This window comes from Pseudophryne corroboree, chromosome 4 (genome assembly GCF_028390025.1).
Source record: "Pseudophryne corroboree isolate aPseCor3 chromosome 4, aPseCor3.hap2, whole genome shotgun sequence".
Taxonomy (NCBI): domain Eukaryota; kingdom Metazoa; phylum Chordata; class Amphibia; order Anura; family Myobatrachidae; genus Pseudophryne; species Pseudophryne corroboree.
Window position 1 is genome coordinate 18020862 of NC_086447.1, and position 21591 is coordinate 18042452.

The following is a 21591-nucleotide window of genomic DNA, read 5'->3' on the forward strand; positions in this document are numbered from 1 at the left end:
AGTGGGAATCTGTTTAATGTGAAAACCAGGTGATATCTAATCAGCACACAGGTAAGAAGTTTAGAAAATCTTTCTTTAAGCGTGAAGATGTTTCTCACAAAATCGTTGCCCCAATGCATCATTGAAATTCAAGATGGAAAGATGATTTTGAAATATCAATTGTACATTTTGCATTGCTCTTCTGGTGACAATGTAGCTTGTTTTTGTCAATTACCATTTCAGTAATAGGGTAAAGAAAATTAAGTGGATTTCTGAAAGAAAACAATGCTGTCAATATACTATTAAAACAAATTAAAATGTTAAAAGTTATTGTACTTTAAGTAAAAATAAAAGAGTCAAAATATCAATTCCAGTTTTGGAAGAATTTAATTAACAAAAAAATAAGTGCACATAGCAGAGGATGGTTTCGATCCACCGACCTCAGGGTTATGGGCCCAGCACGCTTCCGCTGCGCCACTCTGCTGCTCATGTAAGTGCCAGAGATCCTGAAGTACTCACTCATCATGTGAAAGTACCAATGTGTTTCTTCGTTGGTTAATGGAAGAAAAATCTTGCAAAACTCTCCAGATTATTGCCTTTTTAACCTTTTTCTAGGAAACTTTCTAGATGAATGCTTTTTAGCCTTTGTTAGTACATGCTTTTGCAAGTTGTCTCTGTGGTGCAATCGGTTAGAGCATTTGGCTGTTAACCGAAAGGCTGGTGGTTCAATACCACCCAGGGACGTAATTGACCTTGTGATCAAATTTTGCTGATCTTTAAGTAGACAAGTCAAAATTTCAAACCACCTCTTATAGTGTAGGGTACCTGGCCTTCTCTGATGCAATCAGAGTCAGATTTGATTAAGTCATTTTATAAAAAACAGGAAGCACAATTTAGCATGGGGTTGCAGAGAAAAAAAATTATGCAGGCAGAGAAATCCAATTGAGTGATTAATCAGCTCTCCATTTTATGGCTTTATTTTTATGCTAACACATTTGCTCTCTGAAAAGTGTCCACAAAGCCAAGTCTCTGATTAACACCTTTGTAGGAATGGTTTTGCACCTATTACTGATTAAAACTTGCTTCATTGGAAAGGCAGCAAGATGCATCCTCATTACAATGTCCACTGAAATAATACAGGTTGACACCAGGAAACATAAACCTCACTGCATCCTTGCTGCTTTCTCAAGTGGGAATCTGTTTAATGTGAAAACCAGGTGATATCTAATCAGCACACAGGTAAGAAGTTAAGAAAATCTTTCTTTAAGGGTGAAGATGTTTCTCACAAAATCGTTGCCCCAATGCATCATTGAAATTCAAGCTGGAAAGATGATTTTGAAATATCAATTGTACATTTTGCATTGCTCTTCTGGTGACAATGTAGCTTGTTTTTGTCAATTACCATTTCAGTAATAGGGTAAAGAAAATTAAGTGGATTTCTGAAAGAAAACAATGCTGTCAATATACTATTAAAACAAATTAAAATGTTAAAAGTTATTGTACTTTAAGTAAAAATAAAAGAGTCAAAATATCAATTCCAGTTTTGGAAGAATTTAATTAACAAAAAAATAAGTGCACATAGCAGAGGATGGTTTCGATCCACCGACCTCTGGGTTATGGGCCCAGCACGCTTCCGCTGCGCCACTCTGCTGCTCATGTGTCAGAGATCCTGAAGTACTCACTCATCATGTGAAAGTACCAATGTGTTTCTTCGTTGGTCAATGGAAGAAAAATCTTGCAAAACTCTCCAGATTATTGCCTTTTTAAACTTTTTCTAGGAAACTTTCTAGATGAATGCTTTTTAGCCTTTGTCAGTACATGCTTTTGCAAGCTGTCTCTGTGGCGCAATCGGTTAGCGCATTCGGCTGTTAACCGAAAGGTTGGTGGTTCAATCCCACCCGGGGACGTAATTGACCTTGTGATCAAATTTTGGTGATCTTTAAGTAGACAAGTCAAAATTTCAAACCACCTCTTATAGTGTAGGGTACCTGGCCTTCTCTGATGCAATCAGAGTCAGATTTGATTAAGTCATTTTATAAAAAACAGGAAGCACAATTTAGCATGGGGTTGCAGAGAAAAAAAATTATGCAGGCAGAGAAATCCAATTGAGTGATTAATCAGCTCTCCATTTTATGGCTTTATTTTTATGCTAACACATTTGCTCTCTGAAAAGTGTCCACAAAGCCAAGTCTCTGATTAACACCTTTGTAGGAATGGTTTTTCACCTATTACTGATTAAAACTTGCTTCATTGGAAAGGCAGCAAGATGCATCCTCATTACAATGTCCACTGAAATAATACAGGTTGACACCAGGAAACATAAACCTCACTGCATCCTTGCTGCTTTCTCAAGTGGGAATCTGTTTAATGTGAAAACCAGGTGATATCTAATCAGCACACAGGTAAGAAGTTAAGAAAATCTTTCTTTAAGGGTGAAGATGTTTCTCACAAAATCGTTGCCCCAATGCATCATTGAAATTCAAAATGGAAAGATGATTTTGAAATATCAATTGTACATTTTGCATTGCTCTTCTGGTGACAATGTAGCTTGTTTTTGTCAATTACCATTTCAGTAATAGGGTAAAGAAAATTAAGTGGATTTCTGAAAAAAAAACAATGCTGTCAATATACTATTAAAACAAATTAAAATGTTAAAAGTTATTGTACTTTAAGTAAAAATAAAAGAGTCAAAATATCAATTCCAGTTTTGGAAGAATTTAATTAACAAAAAAATAAGTGCACATAGCAGAGGATGGTTTCGATCCACCGACCTCTGGGTTATGGGCCCAGCACGCTTCCGCTGCGCCACTCTGCTGCTCATGTAAGTGCCAGAGATCCTGAAGTACTCACTCATCATGTGAAAGTACCAATGTGTTTCTTCGTTGGTCAATGGAAGAAAAATCTTGCAAAACTCTCCAGATTATTGCCTTTTTAAACTTTTTCTAGGAAACTTTCTAAATGAATGCTTTTTAGCCTTTGTCAGTACATGCTTTTGCAAGCTGTCTCTGTGGCGCAATCGGTTAGCGCATTCGGCTGTTAACCGAAAAGTTGGAGGTTCAATCCCACCCGGGGACGTAATTGACCTTGTGATCAAATTTTGGTGATCTTTAAGTAGACAAGTCAAAATTTCAAACCACCTCTTATAGTGTAGGGTACCTGGCCTTCTCTGATGCAATCAGAGTCAGATTTGATTAAGTCATTTTATAAAAAACAGGAAGCACAATTTAGCATGGGGTTGCAGAGAAAAAAAATTATGCAGGCAGAGAAATCCAATTGAGTGATTAATAAGCTCTCCATTTTATGGCTTTATTTTTATGCTAACACATTTGCTCTCTGAAAAGTGTCCACAAAGCCAAGTCTCTGATTAACACCTTTGTAGGAATGGTTTTTCACGTATTACTGATTAAAACTTGCTTCATTGGAAAGGCAGCAAGATGCATCCTCATTACAATGTCCACTGAAATAATACAGGTTGACACCAGGAAACATAAACCTCACTGCATCCTTGCTGCTTTCTCAAGTGGGAATCTATTTAATGTGAAAACCAGGTGATATCTAATCAGCACACAGGTAAGAAGTTAAGAAAATCTTTCTTTAAGGGTGAAGATGTTTCTCACAAAATTGTTGCCCCAATGCATCATTGAAATTCAAGATGGAAAGATGATTTTGAAATATCAATTGTACATTTTGCATTGCTCTTCTGGTGACAATGTAGCTTGTTTTTATCAATTACCATTTCAGTAATAGGGTAAAGAAAATTAAGTGGATTTCTGAAAGAAAACAATGCTGTCAATATACTATTAAAACAAATTAAAATGTTAAAAGTTATTGTACTTTAAGTAAAAATAAAAGAGTCAAAATATCAATTCCAGTTTTGGAAGAATTTAATTAACAAAAAAATAAGTGCACATAGCAGAGGATAGTTTCGATCCACCGACCTCAGGGTTATGGGCCCAGCACGCTTCCGCTGCGCCACTCTGCTGCTCATGTAATTGCCAGAGATCCTGAAGTACTCACTCATCATTTGAAAGTACCAATGTGTTTCTTCGTTGGTCAATGGAAGAAAAATCTTGCAAAACTCTCCAGATTATTGCCTTTTTAACCTTTTTCTAGGAAACTTTCTAGATGAATGCTTTTTAGCCTTTGTTAGTACATGCTTTTGCAAGTTGTCTCTGTGGTGCAATCGGTTAGAGCATTTGGCTGTTAACCGAAAGGCTGGTGGTTCAATACCACCCAGGGACGTAATTGACCTTGTGATCAAATTTTGCTGATCTTTAAGTAGACAAGTCAAAATTTCAAACCACCTCTTATAGTGTAGGGTACCTGGCCTTCTCTGATGCAATCAGAGTCAGATTTGATTAAGTCATTTTATAAAAAACAGGAAGCACAATTTAGCATGGGGTTGCAGAGAAAAAAAATTATGCAGGCAGAGAAATCCAATTGAGTGATTAATCAGCTCTCCATTTTATGGCTTTATTTTTATGCTAACACATTTGCTCTCTGAAAAGTGTCCACAAAGCCAAGTCTCTGATTAACACCTTTGTAGGAATGGTTTTGCACCTATTACTGATTAAAACTTGCTTCATTGGAAAGGCAGCAAGATGCATCCTCATTACAATGTCCACTGAAATAATACAGGTTGACACCAGGAAACATAAACCTCACTGCATCCTTGCTGCTTTCTCAAGTGGGAATCTGTTTAATGTGAAAACCAGGTGATATCTAATCAGCACACAGGTAAGAAGTTAATAAAATCTTTCTTTAAGGGTGAAGATGTTTCTCACAAAATCGTTGCCCCAATGCATCATTGAAATTCAAGCTGGAAAGATGATTTTGAAATATCAATTGTACATTTTGCATTGCTCTTCTGGTGACAATGTAGCTTGTTTTTGTCAATTACCATTTCAGTAATAGGGTAAAGAAAATTAAGTGGATTTCTGAAAGAAAACAATGCTGTCAATATACTATTAAAACAAATTAAAATGTTAAAAGTTATTGTACTTTAAGTAAAAATAAAAGAGTCAAAATATCAATTCCAGTTTTGGAAGAATTTAATTAACAAAAAAATAAGTGCACATAGCAGAGGATGGTTTCGATCCACCGACCTCTGGGTTATGTGCCCAGCACGCTTCCGCTGCGCCACTCTGCTGCTCATGTAAGTGCCAGAGATCCTGAAGTACTCACTCATCATGTGAAAGTACCAATGTGTTTCTTCGTTGGTCAATGGAAGAAAAATCTTGCAAAACTCTCCAGATTATTGCCTTTTTAACCTTTTTTTCTAGGAAACTTTCTAGATAAATGCTTTTTAGCCTTTGTCAGCACATGCTTTTGCAAGCTGTCTCTGTGGCGCAATCGGTTAGCGCATTCGGCTGTTAACCGAAAGGTTGGTGGTTCAATCACACCCAGGGACGTAATTGACCTTGTGATCAAATTTTGGTGATCTTTAAGTAGACAAGTCAAAATTTCAAACCACCTCTTATAGTGTAGGGTATCTGGCCTTCTCTGATGCAATCAGAGTCAGATTTGATTAAGTCATTTTATAAAAAACAGGAAGCACAATTTAGCATGGGGTTGCAGAGAAAAAAAATTATGCAGGCAGAGAAATCCAATTGAGTGTAAATAATCAGCTCTCCATTTTATGGCTTTATTTTTATGCTAACACATTTGCTCTCTGAAAAGTGTCCACAAAGCCAAGTCTCTGATTAACACCTTTGTTGGAATGTTTTTTCACCTATTACTGATTAAAACTTGCTTCATTGGAAAGGCAGCAAGATGCATCCTCATTACAATGTCCACTGAAATAATACAGGTTGACACCAGGAAACATAAACCTCACTGCATCCTTGCTGCTTTCTCAAGTGGGAATCTGTTTAATGTGAAAACCAGGTGATATCTAATCAGCACACAGGTAAGAAGTTAATAAAATCTTTCTTTAAGGGTGAAGATGTTTCTCACAAAATCGTTGCCCCAATGCATCATTGAAATTCAAGCTGGAAAGATGATTTTGAAATATCAATTGTACATTTTGCATTGCTCTTCTGGTGACAATGTAGCTTGTTTTTGTCAATTACCATTTCAGTAATAGGGTAAAGAAAATTAAGTGGATTTCTGAAAGAAAACAATGCTGTCAATATACTATTAAAACAAATTAAAATGTTAAAAGTTATTGTACTTTAAGTAAAAATAAAAGAGTCAAAATATCAATTCCAGTTTTGGAAGAATTTAATTAACAAAAAAATAAGTGCACATAGCAGAGGATGGTTTCGATCCACCGACCTCTGGGTTATGGGCCCAGCACGCTTCCGCTGCGCCACTCTGCTGCTCACATAATTGTCAGAGATCCTGAAGTACTCACTCATCATGTGAAAGTACCAATGTGTTTCTTCGTTGGTCAATGGAAGAAAAATCTTGCAAAACTCTCCAGATTATTGCCTTTTTAACCTTTTTCTAGGAAACTTTCTAGATGAATGCTTTTTAGTCTTTGTCAGCACATGCTTTTGCAAGCTGTCTCTGTGGCGCAATCGGTTAGCGCATTTGGCTGTTAACCGAAAGGTTGGTGGTTCAATCACACCCAGGGATGTAATTGACCTTGTGATCAAATTTTGGTGATCTTTAAGTAGACAAGTCAAAATTTCAAACCACCTCTTATAGTGTAGGGTACCTGGCCTTCTCTGATGCAGTCAGATTTGATTAAGTCATTTTATAAAAAACAGGAAGCACAATTTAGCATGGGGTTGCAGAGAAAAAAAATTATGCAGGCAGAGAAATCCAATTAAGTGATTAATCAGCTCTCCATTTTATGGCTTTATTTTTATGCTAACACATTTGCTCTCTGAAAAGTGTCCACAAAGCCAAGTCTCTGATTAACACCTTTGTAGGAATGGTTTTTCACCTATTACTGATTAAAACTTGCTTCATTGGAAAGGCAGCAAGATGCATCCTCATTACAATGTCCACTGAAATAATACAGGTTGACACCAGGAAACATAAACCTCACTGCATCCTTGCTGCTTTCTCAAGTGGGAATCTGTTTAATGTGAAAACCAGGTGATATCTAATCAGCACACAGGTAAGAAGTTTAGAAAATCTTTCTTTAAGCGTGAAGATGTTTCTCACAAAATCGTTGCCCCAATGCATCATTGAAATTCAAGATGGAAAGATGATTTTGAAATATCAATTGTACATTTTGCATTGCTCTTCTGGTGACAATGTAGCTTGTTTTTGTCAATTACCATTTCAGTAATAGGGTAAAGAAAATTAAGTGGATTTCTGAAAGAAAACAATGCTGTCAATATACTATGAAAACAAATTAAAATGTTAAAAGTTATTGTACTTTAAGTAAAAATAAAAGAGTCAAAATATCAATTCCAGTTTTGGAAGAATTTAATTAACAAAAAAATAAGTGCACATAGCAGAGGATGGTTTCGATCCACCGACCTCAGGGTTATGGGCCCAGCACGCTTCCGCTGCGCCACTCTGCTGCTCATGTAAGTGCCAGAGATCCTGAAGTACTCACTCATCATGTGAAAGTACCAATGTGTTTCTTCGTTGGTTAATGGAAGAAAAATCTTGCAAAACTCTCCAGATTATTGCCTTTTTAACCTTTTTCTAGGAAACTTTCTAGATGAATGCTTTTTAGCCTTTGTTAGTACATGCTTTTGCAAGTTGTCTCTGTGGTGCAATCGGTTAGAGCATTTGGCTGTTAACCGAAAGGCTGGTGGTTCAATACCACCCAGGGACGTAATTGACCTTGTGATCAATTTTTGCTGATCTTTAAGTAGACAAGTCAAAATTTCAAACCACCTCTTATAGTGTAGGGTACCTGGCCTTCTCTGATGCAATCAGAGTCAGATTTGATTAAGTCATTTTATAAAAAACAGGAAGCACAATTTAGCATGGGGTTGCAGAGAAAAAAAATTATGCAGGCAGAGAAATCCAATTGAGTGATTAATCAGCTCTCCATTTTATGGCTTTATTTTTATGCTAACACATTTGCTCTCTGAAAAGTGTCCACAAAGCCAAGTCTCTGATTAACACCTTTGTAGGAATGGTTTTTCACCTATTACTGATTAAAACTTGCTTCATTGGAAAGGCAGCAAGATGCATCCTCATTACAATGTCCACTGAAATAATACAGGTTGACACCAGGAAACATAAACCTCACTGCATCCTTGCTGCTTTCTCAAGTGGGAATCTGTTTAATGTGAAAACCAGGTGATATCTAATCAGCACACAGGTAAGAAGTTAAGAAAATCTTTCTTTAAGGGTGAAGATGTTTCTCACAAAATCGTTGCCCCAATGCATCATTGAAATTCAAAATGGAAAGATGATTTTGAAATATCAATTGTACATTTTGCATTGCTCTTCTGGTGACAATGTAGCTTGTTTTTGTCAATTACCATTTCAGTAATAGGGTAAAGAAAATTAAGTGGATTTCTGAAAAAAAAACAATGCTGTCAATATACTATTAAAACAAATTAAAATGTTAAAAGTTATTGTACTTTAAGTAAAAATAAAAGAGTCAAAATATCAATTCCAGTTTTGGAAGAATTTAATTAACAAAAAAATAAGTGCACATAGCAGAGGATGGTTTCGATCCACCGACCTCTGGGTTATGGGCCCAGCACGCTTCCGCTGCGCCACTCTGCTGCTCATGTAAGTGCCAGAGATCCTGAAGTACTCACTCATCATGTGAAAGTACCAATGTGTTTCTTCGTTGGTCAATGGAAGAAAAATCTTGCAAAACTCTCCAGATTATTGCCTTTTTAAACTTTTTCTAGGAAACTTTCTAAATGAATGCTTTTTAGCCTTTGTCAGTACATGCTTTTGCAAGCTGTCTCTGTGGCGCAATCGGTTAGCGCATTCGGCTGTTAACCGAAAAGTTGGAGGTTCAATCCCACCCGGGGACGTAATTGACCTTGTGATCAAATTTTGGTGATCTTTAAGTAGACAAGTCAAAATTTCAAACCACCTCTTATAGTGTAGGGTACCTGGCCTTCTCTGATGCAATCAGAGTCAGATTTGATTAAGTCATTTTATAAAAAACAGGAAGCACAATTTAGCATGGGGTTGCAGAGAAAAAAAATTATGCAGGCAGAGAAATCCAATTGAGTGATTAATAAGCTCTCCATTTTATGGCTTTATTTTTATGCTAACACATTTGCTCTCTGAAAAGTGTCCACAAAGCCAAGTCTCTGATTAACACCTTTGTAGGAATGGTTTTTCACGTATTACTGATTAAAACTTGCTTCATTGGAAAGGCAGCAAGATGCATCCTCATTACAATGTCCACTGAAATAATACAGGTTGACACCAGGAAACATAAACCTCACTGCATCCTTGCTGCTTTCTCAAGTGGGAATCTATTTAATGTGAAAACCAGGTGATATCTAATCAGCACACAGGTAAGAAGTTAAGAAAATCTTTCTTTAAGGGTGAAGATGTTTCTCACAAAATTGTTGCCCCAATGCATCATTGAAATTCAAGATGGAAAGATGATTTTGAAATATCAATTGTACATTTTGCATTGCTCTTCTGGTGACAATGTAGCTTGTTTTTATCAATTACCATTTCAGTAATAGGGTAAAGAAAATTAAGTGGATTTCTGAAAGAAAACAATGCTGTCAATATACTATTAAAACAAATTAAAATGTTAAAAGTTATTGTACTTTAAGTAAAAATAAAAGAGTCAAAATATCAATTCCAGTTTTGGAAGAATTTAATTAACAAAAAAATAAGTGCACATAGCAGAGGATAGTTTCGATCCACCAACCTCAGGGTTATGGGCCCAGCACGCTTCCGCTGCGCCACTCTGCTGCTCATGTAAGTGCCAGAGATCCTGAAGTACTCACTCATCATGTGAAAGTACCAATGTGTTTCTTCGTTGGTCAATGGAAGAAAAATCTTGCAAAACTCTCCAGATTATTGCCTTTTTAACCTTTTTCTAGGAAACTTTCTAGATGAATGCTTTTTAGCCTTTGTTAGTACATGCTTTTGCAAGTTGTCTCTGTGGTGCAATCGGTTAGAGCATTTGGCTGTTAACCGAAAGGCTGGAGGTTCAATACCACCCAGGGACGTAATTGACCTTGTGATCAAATTTTGCTGATCTTTAAGTAGACAAGTCAAAATTTCAAACCACCTCTTATAGTGTAGGGTACCTGGCCTTCTCTGATGCAATCAGAGTCAGATTTGATTAAGTCATTTTATAAAAAACAGGAAGCACAATTTAGCATGGGGTTGCAGAGAAAAAAAATTATGCAGGCAGAGAAATCCAATTGAGTGATTAATCAGCTCTCCATTTTATGGCTTTATTTTTATGCTAACACATTTGCTCTCTGAAAAGTGTCCACAAAGCCAAGTCTCTGATTAACACCTTTGTAGGAATGGTTTTGCACCTATTACTGATTAAAACTTGCTTCATTGGAAAGGCAGCAAGATGCATCCTCATTACAATGTCCACTGAAATAATACAGGTTGACACCAGGAAACATAAACCTCACTGCATCCTTGCTGCTTTCTCAAGTGGGAATCTGTTTAATGTGAAAACCAGGTGATATCTAATCAGCACACAGGTAAGAAGTTAAGAAAATCTTTCTTTAAGGGTGAAGATGTTTCTCACAAAATCGTTGCCCCAATGCATCATTGAAATTCAAGCTGGAAAGATGATTTTGAAATATCAATTGTACATTTTGCATTGCTCTTCTGGTGACAATGTAGCTTGTTTTTGTCAATTACCATTTCAGTAATAGGGTAAAGAAAATTAAGTGGATTTCTGAAAGAAAACAATGCTGTCAATATACTATTAAAACAAATTAAAATGTTAAAAGTTATTGTACTTTAAGTAAAAATAAAAGAGTCAAAATATCAATTCCAGTTTTGGAAGAATTTAATTAACAAAAAAATAAGTGCACATAGCAGAGGATGGTTTCGATCCACCGACCTCTGGGTTATGGGCCCAGCACGCTTCCGCTGCGCCACTCTGCTGCTCATGTAAGTGTCAGAGATCCTGAAGTACTCACTCATCATGTGAAAGTACCAATGTGTTTCTTCGTTGGTCAATGGAAGAAAAATCTTGCAAAACTCTCCAGATTATTGCCTTTTTAAACTTTTTCTAGGAAACTTTCTAGATGAATGCTTTTTAGCCTTTGTCAGTACATGCTTTTGCAAGCTGTCTCTGTGGCGCAATCGGTTAGCGCATTCGGCTGTTAACCGAAAGGTTGGTGGTTCAATCCCACCCGGGGACGTAATTGACCTTGTGATCAAATTTTGGTGATCTTTAAGTAGACAAGTCAAAATTTCAAACCACCTCTTATAGTGTAGGGTACCTGGCCTTCTCTGATGCAATCAGAGTCAGATTTGATTAAGTCATTTTATAAAAAACAGGAAGCACAATTTAGCATGGGGTTGCAGAGAAAAAAAATTATGCAGGCAGAGAAATCCAATTGAGTGATTAATCAGCTCTCCATTTTATGGCTTTATTTTTATGCTAACACATTTGCTCTCTGAAAAGTGTCCACAAAGCCAAGTCTCTGATTAACACCTTTGTAGGAATGGTTTTTCACCTATTACTGATTAAAACTTGCTTCATTGGAAAGGCAGCAAGATGCATCCTCATTACAATGTCCACTGAAATAATACAGGTTGACACCAGGAAACATAAACCTCACTGCATCCTTGCTGCTTTCTCAAGTGGGAATCTGTTTAATGTGAAAACCAGGTGATATCTAATCAGCACACAGGTAAGAAGTTAAGAAAATCTTTCTTTAAGGGTGAAGATGTTTCTCACAAAATCGTTGCCCCAATGCATCATTGAAATTCAAAATGGAAAGATGATTTTGAAATATCAATTGTACATTTTGCATTGCTCTTCTGGTGACAATGTAGCTTGTTTTTGTCAATTACCATTTCAGTAATAGGGTAAAGAAAATTAAGTGGATTTCTGAAAAAAAAAACAATGCTGTCAATATACTATTAAAACAAATTAAAATGTTAAAAGTTATTGTACTTTAAGTAAAAATAAAAGAGTCAAAATATCAATTCCAGTTTTGGAAGAATTTAATTAACAAAAAAATAAGTGCACATAGCAGAGGATGGTTTCGATCCACCGACCTCTGGGTTATGGGCCCAGCACGCTTCCGCTGCGCCACTCTGCTGCTCATGTAAGTTCCAGAGATCCTGAAGTACTCACTCATCATGTGAAAGTACCAATGTGTTTCTTCTTTGGTCAATGGAAGAAAAATCTTGCAAAACTCTCCAGATTATTGCCTTTTAACCTTTTTCTAGGAAACTTTCTAGATGAATGCTTTTTAGCCTTTGTTAGTACATGCTTTTGCAAGTTGTCTCTGTGGTGCAATCGGTTAGCGCATTCAGGTGTTAACCGAAAGGTTGGTGGTTCAATCCCACCCAGGGACGTAATTGACCTTGTAATCAAATTTTGGTGATCTTTAAGTAGACAAGTCAAAATTTCAAACCACCTCTTATAGTGTAGGGTACCTGGCCTTCTCTGATGCAATCAGAGTCAGATTTGATTAAGTCATTTTATAAAAAACAGGAAGCACAATTTAGCATGGGGTTGCAGAGAAAAAAAATTATGCAGGCAGAGAAATCCAATTGAGTGATTAATCAGCTCTCCATTTTATGGCTTTATTTTTATGCTAACACATTTGCTCTCTGAAAAGTGTCCACAAAGCCAAGTCTCTGATTAACACCTTTGTAGGAATGGTTTTTCACCTATTACTGATTAAAACTTGCTTCATTGGAAAGGCAGCAAGATGCATCCTCATTACAATGTCCATTGAAATAATACAGGTTGACACCAGGAAACATAAACCTCACTGCATCCTTGCTGCTTTCTCAAGTGGGAATCTGTTTAATGTGAAAACCAGGTGATATCTAATCAGCACACAGGTAAGAAGTTAAGAAAATCTTTCTTTAAGGGTGAAGATGTTTCTCACAAAATCGTTGCCCCAATGCATCATTGAAATTCAAGCTGGAAAGATGATTTTGAAATATCAATTGTACATTTTGCATTGCTCTTCTGGTGACAATGTAGCTTGTTTTTGTCAATTACCATTTCAGTAATAGGGTAAAGAAAATTAAGTGGATTTCTGAAAGAAAACAATGCTGTCAATACACTAAAACAAATTAAAATGTTAAAAGTTATTGTACTTTAAGTAAAAATAAAAGAGTCAAAATATCAATTCCAGTTTTGGAAGAATTTAATTAACAAAAAAATAAGTGCACATAGCAGAGGATGGTTTCGATCCACCAACCTCTGGGTTATGTGCCCAGCACGCTTACGCTGCGCCACTCTGCTGCTCATGTAAGTGTCAGAGATCCTGAAGTACTCACTCATCATGTGAAAGTACCAATGTGTTTCTTCGTTGGTCAATGGAAGAAAAATCTTGCAAAACTCTCCAGATTATTGCCTTTTTAACCTTTTTCTAGGAAACTTTCTAGATGAATGCTTTTTAGCCTTTGTCAGTACATGCTTTTGCAAGCTGTCTCTGTGGCGCAATCGGTTAGCGCATTCGGCTGTTAACCGAAAGGTTGGTGGTTCAATCCCACCCAAGGACGTAATTGACCTTGTGATCAAATTTTGGTGATCTTTAAGTAGACAAGTCAAAATTTCAAACCACCTTTTATGGTGTAGGGTACCTGGCCTTCTCTGATGCAATCAGAGTCATATTTGATTAAGTCATTTTATAAAAAACAGGAAGCACAATTTAGCATTGGGGTTGCAGAGAAAAAAAATTATGCAGGCAGAGAAATCCAATTGAGTGATTAATCAGCTCTCCATTTTATGGCTTTATTTTTATGCTAACACATTTGCTCTCTGAAAAGTGTCCACAAAGCCAAGTCTCTGATTAACACCTTTGTAGGAATGGTTTTTCACCTATTACTGATTAAAACTTGCTTCATTGGAAAGGCAGCAAGATGCACCCTCATTACAATGTCCACTGAAATAATACAGGTTGACACCAGGAAACATAAACCTCACTGCATCCTTGCTGCTTTCTCAAGTGGGAATCCGTTTAATGTGAAAACCAGGTGATATCTAATCAGCACACAGGTAAGAAGTTAAGAAAATCTTTCTTTAAGGGTGAAGATGTTTCTCACAAAATCGTTGCCCCAATGCATCATTGAAATTCAAGCTGGAAAGATGATTTTGAAATATCAATTGTACATTTTGCATTGCTCTTCTGGTGACAATGTAGCTTGTTTTTGTCAATTACCATTTCAGTAATAGGGTAAAGAAAATTAAGTGGATTTCTGAAAGAAAACAATGCTGTCAATATACTATTAAAACAAATTAAAATGTTAAAAGTTATTGTACTTTAAGTAAAAATAAAAGAGTCAAAATATCAATTCCAGTTTTGGAAGAATTTAATTAACAAAAAAATAAGTGCACATAGCAGAGGATGGTTTCGATCCACCGACCTCTGGGTTATGGGCCCAGCACGCTTCCGCTGCGCCACTCTGCTGCTCATGTAAGTGTCAGAGATCCTGAAGTACACACTCATCATGTGAAAGTACCAATGTGTTTCTTCGTTGGTCAATGGAAGAAAAATCTTGCAAAACTCTCCAGATTATTGCCTTTTTAAACTTTTTCTAGGAAACTTTCTAGATGAATGCTTTTTAGCCTTTGTCAGTACATGCTTTTGCAAGCTGTCTCTGTGGCGCAATCGGTTAGCGCATTCGGCTGTTAACCGAAAGGTTGGTGGTTCAATCCCACCCGGGGACGTAATTGACCTTGTGATCAAATTTTGGTGATCTTTAAGTAGACAAGTCAAAATTTCAAACCACCTCTTATAGTGTAGGGTACCTTGCCTTCTCTGATGCAATCAGAGTCAGATTTGATTAAGTCATTTTATAAAAAACAGGAAGCACAATTTAGCATGGGGTTGCAGAGAAAAAAAATTATGCAGGCAGAGAAATCCAATTGAGTGATTAATCAGCTCTCCATTTTATGGCTTTATTTTTATGCTAACACATTTGCTCTCTGAAAAGTGTCCACAAAGCCAAGTCTCTGATTAACACCTTTGTAGGAATGGTTTTTCACCTATTACTGATTAAAACTTGCTTCATTGGAAAGGCAGCAAGATGCATCCTCATTACAATGTCCATTGAAATAATACAGGTTGACACCAGGAAACATAAACCTCACTGCATCCTTGCTGCTTTCTCAAGTGTGAATCTGTTTAATGTGAAAACCAGGTGATATCTAATCAGCACACAGGTAAGAAGTTAAGAAAATCTTTCTTTAAGGGTGAAGATGTTTCTCACAAAATCGTTGCCCCAATGCATCATTGAAATTCAAGCTGGAAAGATGATTTTGAAATATCAATTGTACATTTTGCATTGCTCTTCTGGTGACAATGTAGCTTGTTTTTGTCAATTACCATTTCAGTAATAGGGTAAAGAAAATTAAGTGGATTTCTGAAAGAAAACAATGCTGTCAATACACTAAAACAAATTAAAATGTTAAAAGTTATTGTACTTTAAGTAAAAATAAAAGAGTCAAAATATCAATTCCAGTTTTGGAAGAATTTAATTAACAAAAAAAATAAGTGCACATAGCAGAGGATGGTTTCGATTCACCAACCTCTGGGTTATGTGCCCAGCACGCTTCCGTTGCGCCACTCTGCTGCTCATGTAAGTGTTGGAGATCCTGAAGTACTCACTCATCATGTGAAAGTACCAATGTGTTTCTTCGTTGGTCAATGGAAGAAAAATCTTGCAAAACTCTCCAGATTATTGCCTTTTCAACCTTTTTCTAGGAAACTTTCTAGATGAATGCTTTTAGCCTTTGTCAGTACAAGCTTTTGCAAGCTGTCTCTGTGGCGCAATCGGTTAGCGCATTTGGCTGTTAACCGAAAGCTTGGTGGTTCAATCCCACCCAGGGATGTAATTGACCTTGTGATCAAATTTTGCTGATCTTTAAGTAGACAAGTCAAAATTTCAAACCACCTTTTATGGTGTAAGGTACCTGGCCTTCTCTGATGCAATCAGAGTCATATTTGATTAAGTCATTTTATAAAAAACAGGAAGCACAATTTAGCATTGGGGTTGCAGAGAAAAAAAAATATGCAGGCAGAGAAATCCAATTGAGTGATTAATCAGCTCTCCATTTTATGGCTTTATTTTTATGCTAACACATTTGCTCTCTGAAAAGTGTCCACAAAGCCATGTCTCTGATTAACACCTTTGTAGGAATGGTTTTTCACCTATTACTGATTAAAACTTGCTTCATTGGAAAGGCAGCAAGATGCATCCTCATTACAATGTCCACTGAAATAATACAGGTTGACACCAGGAAACATAAACCTCACTGCATCCTTGCTGCTTTCTCAAGTGGGAATCTGTTTAATGTGAAAACCAGGTGATATCTAATCAGCACACAGGTAAGAAGTTAAGAAAATCTTTCTTTAAGGGTGAAGATGTTTCTCACAAAATCGTTGCCCCAATGCATCATTGAAATTCAAGATGGAAAGATGATTTTGAAATATCAATTGTACATTTTGCATTGCTCTTCTGGTGACAATGTAGCTTGTTTTTGTCAATTACCATTTCAGTAATAGGGTAAAGAAAATTAAGTGGATTTCTGAAAGAAAACAATGCTGTCAATATACTATTAAAACAAATTAAAATGTTAAAAGTTATTGTACTTTAAGTAAAAATAAAAGAGTCAAAATATCAATTCCAGTTTTGGAAGAATTTAATTAACAAAAAAATAAGTGCACATAGCAGAGGATGGTTTCGATCCACCGACCTCTGGGTTATGGGCCCAGCACGCTTCCGCTGCGCCACTCTGCTGCTCATGTAAGTGTCAGAGATCCTGAAGTACACACTCATCATGTGAAAGTACCAATGTGTTTCTTCGTTGGTCAATGGAAGAAAAATCTTGCAAAACTCTCCAGATTATTGCCTTTTTAACCTTTTTCTAGGAAACTTTCTAGATGAATGCTTTTTAGCCTTTGTCAGTACATGCTTTTGCAAGCTGTCTCTGTGGCGCAATCGGTTAGCGCATTCGGCTGTTAACCGAAAGGTTGGTGGTTCAATCCCACCCGGGGACGTAATTGACCTTGTGATCAAATTTTGGTGATCTTTAAGTAGACAAGTCAAAATTTCAAACCACCTTTTATGGTGTAGGGTACCTGGCCTTCTCTGATGCAATCAGAGTCATATTTGATTAAGTCATTTTATAAAAAACAGGAAGCACAATTTAGCATTGGGGTTGCAGAGAAAAAAAATTATGCAGGCAGAGAAATCCAATTGAGTGATTAATCAGCTCTCCATTTTATGGCTTTATTTTTATGCTAACACATTTGCTCTCTGAAAAGTGTCCACAAAGCCAAGTCTCTGATTAACACCTTTGTAGGAATGGTTTTTCACCTATTACTGATTAAAACTTGCTTCATTGGAAAGGCAGCAAGATGCACCCTCATTACAATGTCCACTGAAATAATACAGGTTGACACCAGGAAACATAAACCTCACTGCATCCTTGCTGCTTTCTCAAGTGGGAATCCGTTTAATGTGAAAACCAGGTGATATCTAATCAGCACACAGGTAAGAAGTTAAGAAAATCTTTCTTTAAGGGTGAAGATGTTTCTCACAAAATCGTTGCCCCAATGCATCATTGAAATTCAAGCTGGAAAGATGATTTTGAAATATCAATTGTACATTTTGCATTGCTCTTCTGGTGACAATGTAGCTTGTTTTTGTCAATTACCATTTCAGTAATAGGGTAAAGAAAATTAAGTGGATTTCTGAAAGAAAACAATGCTGTCAATATACTATTAAAACAAATTAAAATGTTAAAAGTTATTGTACTTTAAGTAAAAATAAAAGAGTCAAAATATCAATTCCAGTTTTGGAAGAATTTAATTAACAAAAAAATAAGTGCACATAGCAGAGGATGGTTTCGATCCACCGACCTCTGGGTTATGGGCCCAGCACGCTTCCGCTGCGCCACTCTGCTGCTCATGTAAGTGTCAGAGATCCTGAAGTACACACTCATCATGTGAAAGTACCAATGTGTTTCTTCGTTGGTCAATGGAAGAAAAATCTTGCAAAACTCTCCAGATTATTGCCTTTTTAAACTTTTTCTAGGAAACTTTCTAGATGAATGCTTTTTAGCCTTTGTCAGTACATGCTTTTGCAAGCTGTCTCTGTGGCGCAATCGGTTAGCGCATTCGGCTGTTAACCGAAAGGTTGGTGGTTCAATCCCACCCGGGGACGTAATTGACCTTGTGATCAAATTTTGGTGATCTTTAAGTAGACAAGTCAAAATTTCAAACCACCTCTTATAGTGTAGGGTACCTTGCCTTCTCTGATGCAATCAGAGTCAGATTTGATTAAGTCATTTTATAAAAAACAGGAAGCACAATTTAGCATGGGGTTGCAGAGAAAAAAAATTATGCAGGCAGAGAAATCCAATTGAGTGATTAATCAGCTCTCCATTTTATGGCTTTATTTTTATGCTAACACATTTGCTCTCTGAAAAGTGTCCACAAAGCCAAGTCTCTGATTAACACCTTTGTAGGAATGGTTTTTCACCTATTACTGATTAAAACTTGCTTCATTGGAAAGGCAGCAAGATGCATCCTCATTACAATGTCCATTGAAATAATACAGGTTGACACCAGGAAACATAAACCTCACTGCATCCTTGCTGCTTTCTCAAGTGTGAATCTGTTTAATGTGAAAACCAGATGATATCTAATCAGCACACAGGTAAGAAGTTAAGAAAATCTTTCTTTAAGGGTGAAGATGTTTCTCACAAAATCGTTGCCCCAATGCATCATTGAAATTCAAGCTGGAAAGATGATTTTGAAATATCAATTGTACATTTTGCATTGCTCTTCTGGTGACAATGTAGCTTGTTTTTGTCAATTACCATTTCAGTAATAGGGTAAAGAAAATTAAGTGGATTTCTGAAAGAAAACAATGCTGTCAATATACTATTAAAACAAATTAAAATGTTAAAAGTTATTGTACTTTAAGTAAAAATAAAAGAGTCAAAATATCAATTCCAGTTTTGGAAGAATTTAATTAACAAAAAAATAAGTGCACATAGCAGAGGATGGTTTCGATCCACCGACCTCTGGGTTATGGGCCCAGCACGCTTCCGCTGCGCCACTCTGCTGCTCATGTAAGTGTCAGAGATCCTGAAGTACACACTCATCATGTGAAAGTACCAATGTGTTTCTTCGTTGGTCAATGGAAGAAAAATCTTGCAAAACTCTCCAGATTATTGCCTTTTTAACCTTTTTCTAGGAAACTTTCTAGATGAATGCTTTTAGCCTTTGTCAGTACAAGCTTTTGCAAGCTGTCTCTGTGGCGCAATCGGTTAGCGCATTCGGCTGTTAACCGAAAGCTTGGTGGTTCAATCCCACCCAGGGATGTAATTGACCTTGTGATCAAATTTTGCTGATCTTTAAGTAGACAAGTCAAAATTTCAAACCACCTTTTATGGTGTAAGGTACCTGGCCTTCTCTGATGCAATCAGAGTCATATTTGATTAAGTCATTTTATAAAAAACAGGAAGCACAATTTAGCATTGGGGTTGCAGAGAAAAAAAAATATGCAGGCAGAGAAATCCAATTGAGTGATTAATCAGCTCTCCATTTTATGGCTTTATTTTTATGCTAACACATTTGCTCTCTGAAAAGTGTCCACAAAGCCAAGTCTCAGATTAACACCTTTGTAGGAATGGTTTTTCACCTATTACTGATTAAAACTTGCTTCATTGGAAAGGCAGCAAGATGCATCCTCATTACAATGTCCACTGAAATAATACAGGTTGACACCAGGAAACATAAACCTCACTGCATCCTTGCTGCTTTCTCACGTGGGAATCTGTTTAATGTGAAAACCAGGTGATATCTAATCAGCACACAGGTAAGAAGTTAAGAAAATCTTTCTTTAAGGGTGAAGATGTTTCTCACAAAATCGTTGCCCCAATGCATCATTGAAATTCAAGATGGAAAGATGATTTTGAAATATCAATTGTACATTTTGCATTGCTCTTCTGGTGACAATGTAGCTTGTTTTTGTCAATTACCATTTCAGTAATAGAGTAAAGAAAATTAAGTGGATTTCTGAAAGAAAACAATGCTGTCAATATACTATTAAAACAAATTAAAATGTTAAAAGTTATTGTACTTTAAGTAAAAATAAAAGAGTCAAAATATCAATTCCAGTTTTGGAAGAATTTAATTAACAAAAAAATAAGTGCACATAGCAGAGGATGGTTTCGATCCACCGACCTCTGGGTTATGGGCCCAGCACGCTTCCGCTGCGCCACTCTGCTGCTCATGTAAGTGCCAGAGATCCTGAAGTACTCACTCATCATGTGAAAGTACCAATGTGTTTCTTCGTTGGTCAATGGAAGAAAAATCTTGCAAAACTCTCCAGATTATTGCCTTTTTAACCTTTTTCTAGGAAACTTTCTAGATGAATGCTTTTTAGCCTTTGTCAGTACATGCTTTTGCAAGCTGTCTCTGTGGCGCAATCGGTTAGCGCATTCGGCTGTTAACCGAAAGGTTGGTGGTTTAATCCCACCCGGGGACGTAATTGACCTTGTGATCAAATTTTGCTGATCTTTAAGTAGACAAGTCAAAATTTCAAACCACCTTTTATGGTGTAAGGTACCTGGCCTTCTCTGATGCAATCAGAGTCAGATTTGATTAAGTCATTTTATAAAAAACAGGAAGCACAATTTAGCATTGGGGTTGCAGAGAAAAAAAAATATGCAGGCAGAGAAATCCAATTGAGTGATTAATCAGCTCTCCATTTTATGGCATTATTTTTATGCTAACACATTTGCTCTCTGAAAAGTGTCCACAAAGCCATGTCTCTGATTAACACCTTTGTAGGAATGGTTTTTCACCTATTACTGATTAAAACTTGCTTCATTGAAAAGGCAGCAAGATGCATCCTCATTACAATGTCCACTGAAATAATACAGGTTGACACCAGGAAACATAAACCTCACTGCATCCTTGCTGCTTTCTCACGTGGGAATCTGTTTAATGTGAAAACCAGGTGATATCTAATCAGCACACAGGTAAGAAGTTAAGAAAATCTTTCTTTAAGGGTGAAGATGTTTCTCACAAAATCGTTGCCCCAATGCATCATTGAAATTCAAGCTGGAAAGATGATTTTGAAATATCAATTGTACATTTTGCATTGCTCTTCTGGTGACAATGTAGCTTGTTTTTGTCAATTACCATTTCAGTAATAGGGTAAAGAAAATTAAGTGGATTTCTGAAAAAAAAACAATGCTGTCAATATACTATTAAAACAAATTAAAATGTTAAAAGTTATTGTACTTTAAGTAAAAATAAAAGAGTCAAAATATCAATTCCAGTTTTGGAAGAATTTAATTAACAAAAAAATAAGTGCACATAGCAGAGGATGGTTTCGATCCACCGACCTCTGGGTTATGGGCCCAGCACGCTTCCGCTGCGCCACTCTGCTGCTCATGTAAGTGCCAGAGATCCTGAAGTACTTACTCATCATGTGAAAGTACCAATGTGTTTCTTCGTTGGTCAATGGAAGAAAAATCTTGCAAAACTCTCCAGATTATTGCCTTTTTAACCTTTT

At 36.6% G+C, this 21591-nt stretch overlaps 19 non-coding genes across 19 annotated transcripts; 7 read left to right on the forward strand and 12 right to left on the reverse strand.

The window, feature by feature from the left end:
• Nucleotides 1-1558: 1558 nt before the first annotated feature.
• Nucleotides 1559-1630, reverse strand: TRNAM-CAU (transfer RNA methionine (anticodon CAU)). Its single transcript has one exon. It is a non-coding gene; the product is annotated as a tRNA-Met (tRNA).
• Nucleotides 1631-1812: 182 nt separating this feature from the next.
• TRNAN-GUU (transfer RNA asparagine (anticodon GUU)) lies at nt 1813-1886 on the forward strand. The gene has a single exon. It is a non-coding gene; the product is annotated as a tRNA-Asn (tRNA).
• Nucleotides 1887-2722: 836 nt separating this feature from the next.
• TRNAM-CAU (transfer RNA methionine (anticodon CAU)) lies at nt 2723-2794 on the reverse strand. Its single transcript has one exon. It is a non-coding gene; the product is annotated as a tRNA-Met (tRNA).
• Nucleotides 2795-6227: 3433 nt separating this feature from the next.
• Nucleotides 6228-6299, reverse strand: TRNAM-CAU (transfer RNA methionine (anticodon CAU)). Its single transcript has one exon. It is a non-coding gene; the product is annotated as a tRNA-Met (tRNA).
• A 2257-nt stretch (nt 6300-8556) lies between these two features.
• Nucleotides 8557-8628, reverse strand: TRNAM-CAU (transfer RNA methionine (anticodon CAU)). The gene has a single exon. It is a non-coding gene; the product is annotated as a tRNA-Met (tRNA).
• Nucleotides 8629-10890: 2262 nt separating this feature from the next.
• TRNAM-CAU (transfer RNA methionine (anticodon CAU)) lies at nt 10891-10962 on the reverse strand. The gene has a single exon. It is a non-coding gene; the product is annotated as a tRNA-Met (tRNA).
• Nucleotides 10963-11148: 186 nt separating this feature from the next.
• On the forward strand, nt 11149-11222 carry TRNAN-GUU (transfer RNA asparagine (anticodon GUU)). Its single transcript has one exon. It is a non-coding gene; the product is annotated as a tRNA-Asn (tRNA).
• Nucleotides 11223-12059: 837 nt separating this feature from the next.
• Nucleotides 12060-12131, reverse strand: TRNAM-CAU (transfer RNA methionine (anticodon CAU)). The gene has a single exon. It is a non-coding gene; the product is annotated as a tRNA-Met (tRNA).
• Nucleotides 12132-13480: 1349 nt separating this feature from the next.
• On the forward strand, nt 13481-13554 carry TRNAN-GUU (transfer RNA asparagine (anticodon GUU)). The gene has a single exon. It is a non-coding gene; the product is annotated as a tRNA-Asn (tRNA).
• An 836-nt stretch (nt 13555-14390) lies between these two features.
• TRNAM-CAU (transfer RNA methionine (anticodon CAU)) lies at nt 14391-14462 on the reverse strand. The gene has a single exon. It is a non-coding gene; the product is annotated as a tRNA-Met (tRNA).
• A 186-nt stretch (nt 14463-14648) lies between these two features.
• Nucleotides 14649-14722, forward strand: TRNAN-GUU (transfer RNA asparagine (anticodon GUU)). The gene has a single exon. It is a non-coding gene; the product is annotated as a tRNA-Asn (tRNA).
• Nucleotides 14723-16722: 2000 nt separating this feature from the next.
• Nucleotides 16723-16794, reverse strand: TRNAM-CAU (transfer RNA methionine (anticodon CAU)). Its single transcript has one exon. It is a non-coding gene; the product is annotated as a tRNA-Met (tRNA).
• A 186-nt stretch (nt 16795-16980) lies between these two features.
• TRNAN-GUU (transfer RNA asparagine (anticodon GUU)) lies at nt 16981-17054 on the forward strand. Its single transcript has one exon. It is a non-coding gene; the product is annotated as a tRNA-Asn (tRNA).
• An 836-nt stretch (nt 17055-17890) lies between these two features.
• Nucleotides 17891-17962, reverse strand: TRNAM-CAU (transfer RNA methionine (anticodon CAU)). The gene has a single exon. It is a non-coding gene; the product is annotated as a tRNA-Met (tRNA).
• A 186-nt stretch (nt 17963-18148) lies between these two features.
• On the forward strand, nt 18149-18222 carry TRNAN-GUU (transfer RNA asparagine (anticodon GUU)). The gene has a single exon. It is a non-coding gene; the product is annotated as a tRNA-Asn (tRNA).
• An 835-nt stretch (nt 18223-19057) lies between these two features.
• TRNAM-CAU (transfer RNA methionine (anticodon CAU)) lies at nt 19058-19129 on the reverse strand. Its single transcript has one exon. It is a non-coding gene; the product is annotated as a tRNA-Met (tRNA).
• A 1095-nt stretch (nt 19130-20224) lies between these two features.
• Nucleotides 20225-20296, reverse strand: TRNAM-CAU (transfer RNA methionine (anticodon CAU)). The gene has a single exon. It is a non-coding gene; the product is annotated as a tRNA-Met (tRNA).
• A 186-nt stretch (nt 20297-20482) lies between these two features.
• On the forward strand, nt 20483-20556 carry TRNAN-GUU (transfer RNA asparagine (anticodon GUU)). The gene has a single exon. It is a non-coding gene; the product is annotated as a tRNA-Asn (tRNA).
• An 837-nt stretch (nt 20557-21393) lies between these two features.
• TRNAM-CAU (transfer RNA methionine (anticodon CAU)) lies at nt 21394-21465 on the reverse strand. Its single transcript has one exon. It is a non-coding gene; the product is annotated as a tRNA-Met (tRNA).
• Between the last annotated feature and the right edge of the window lie 126 nt (nt 21466-21591).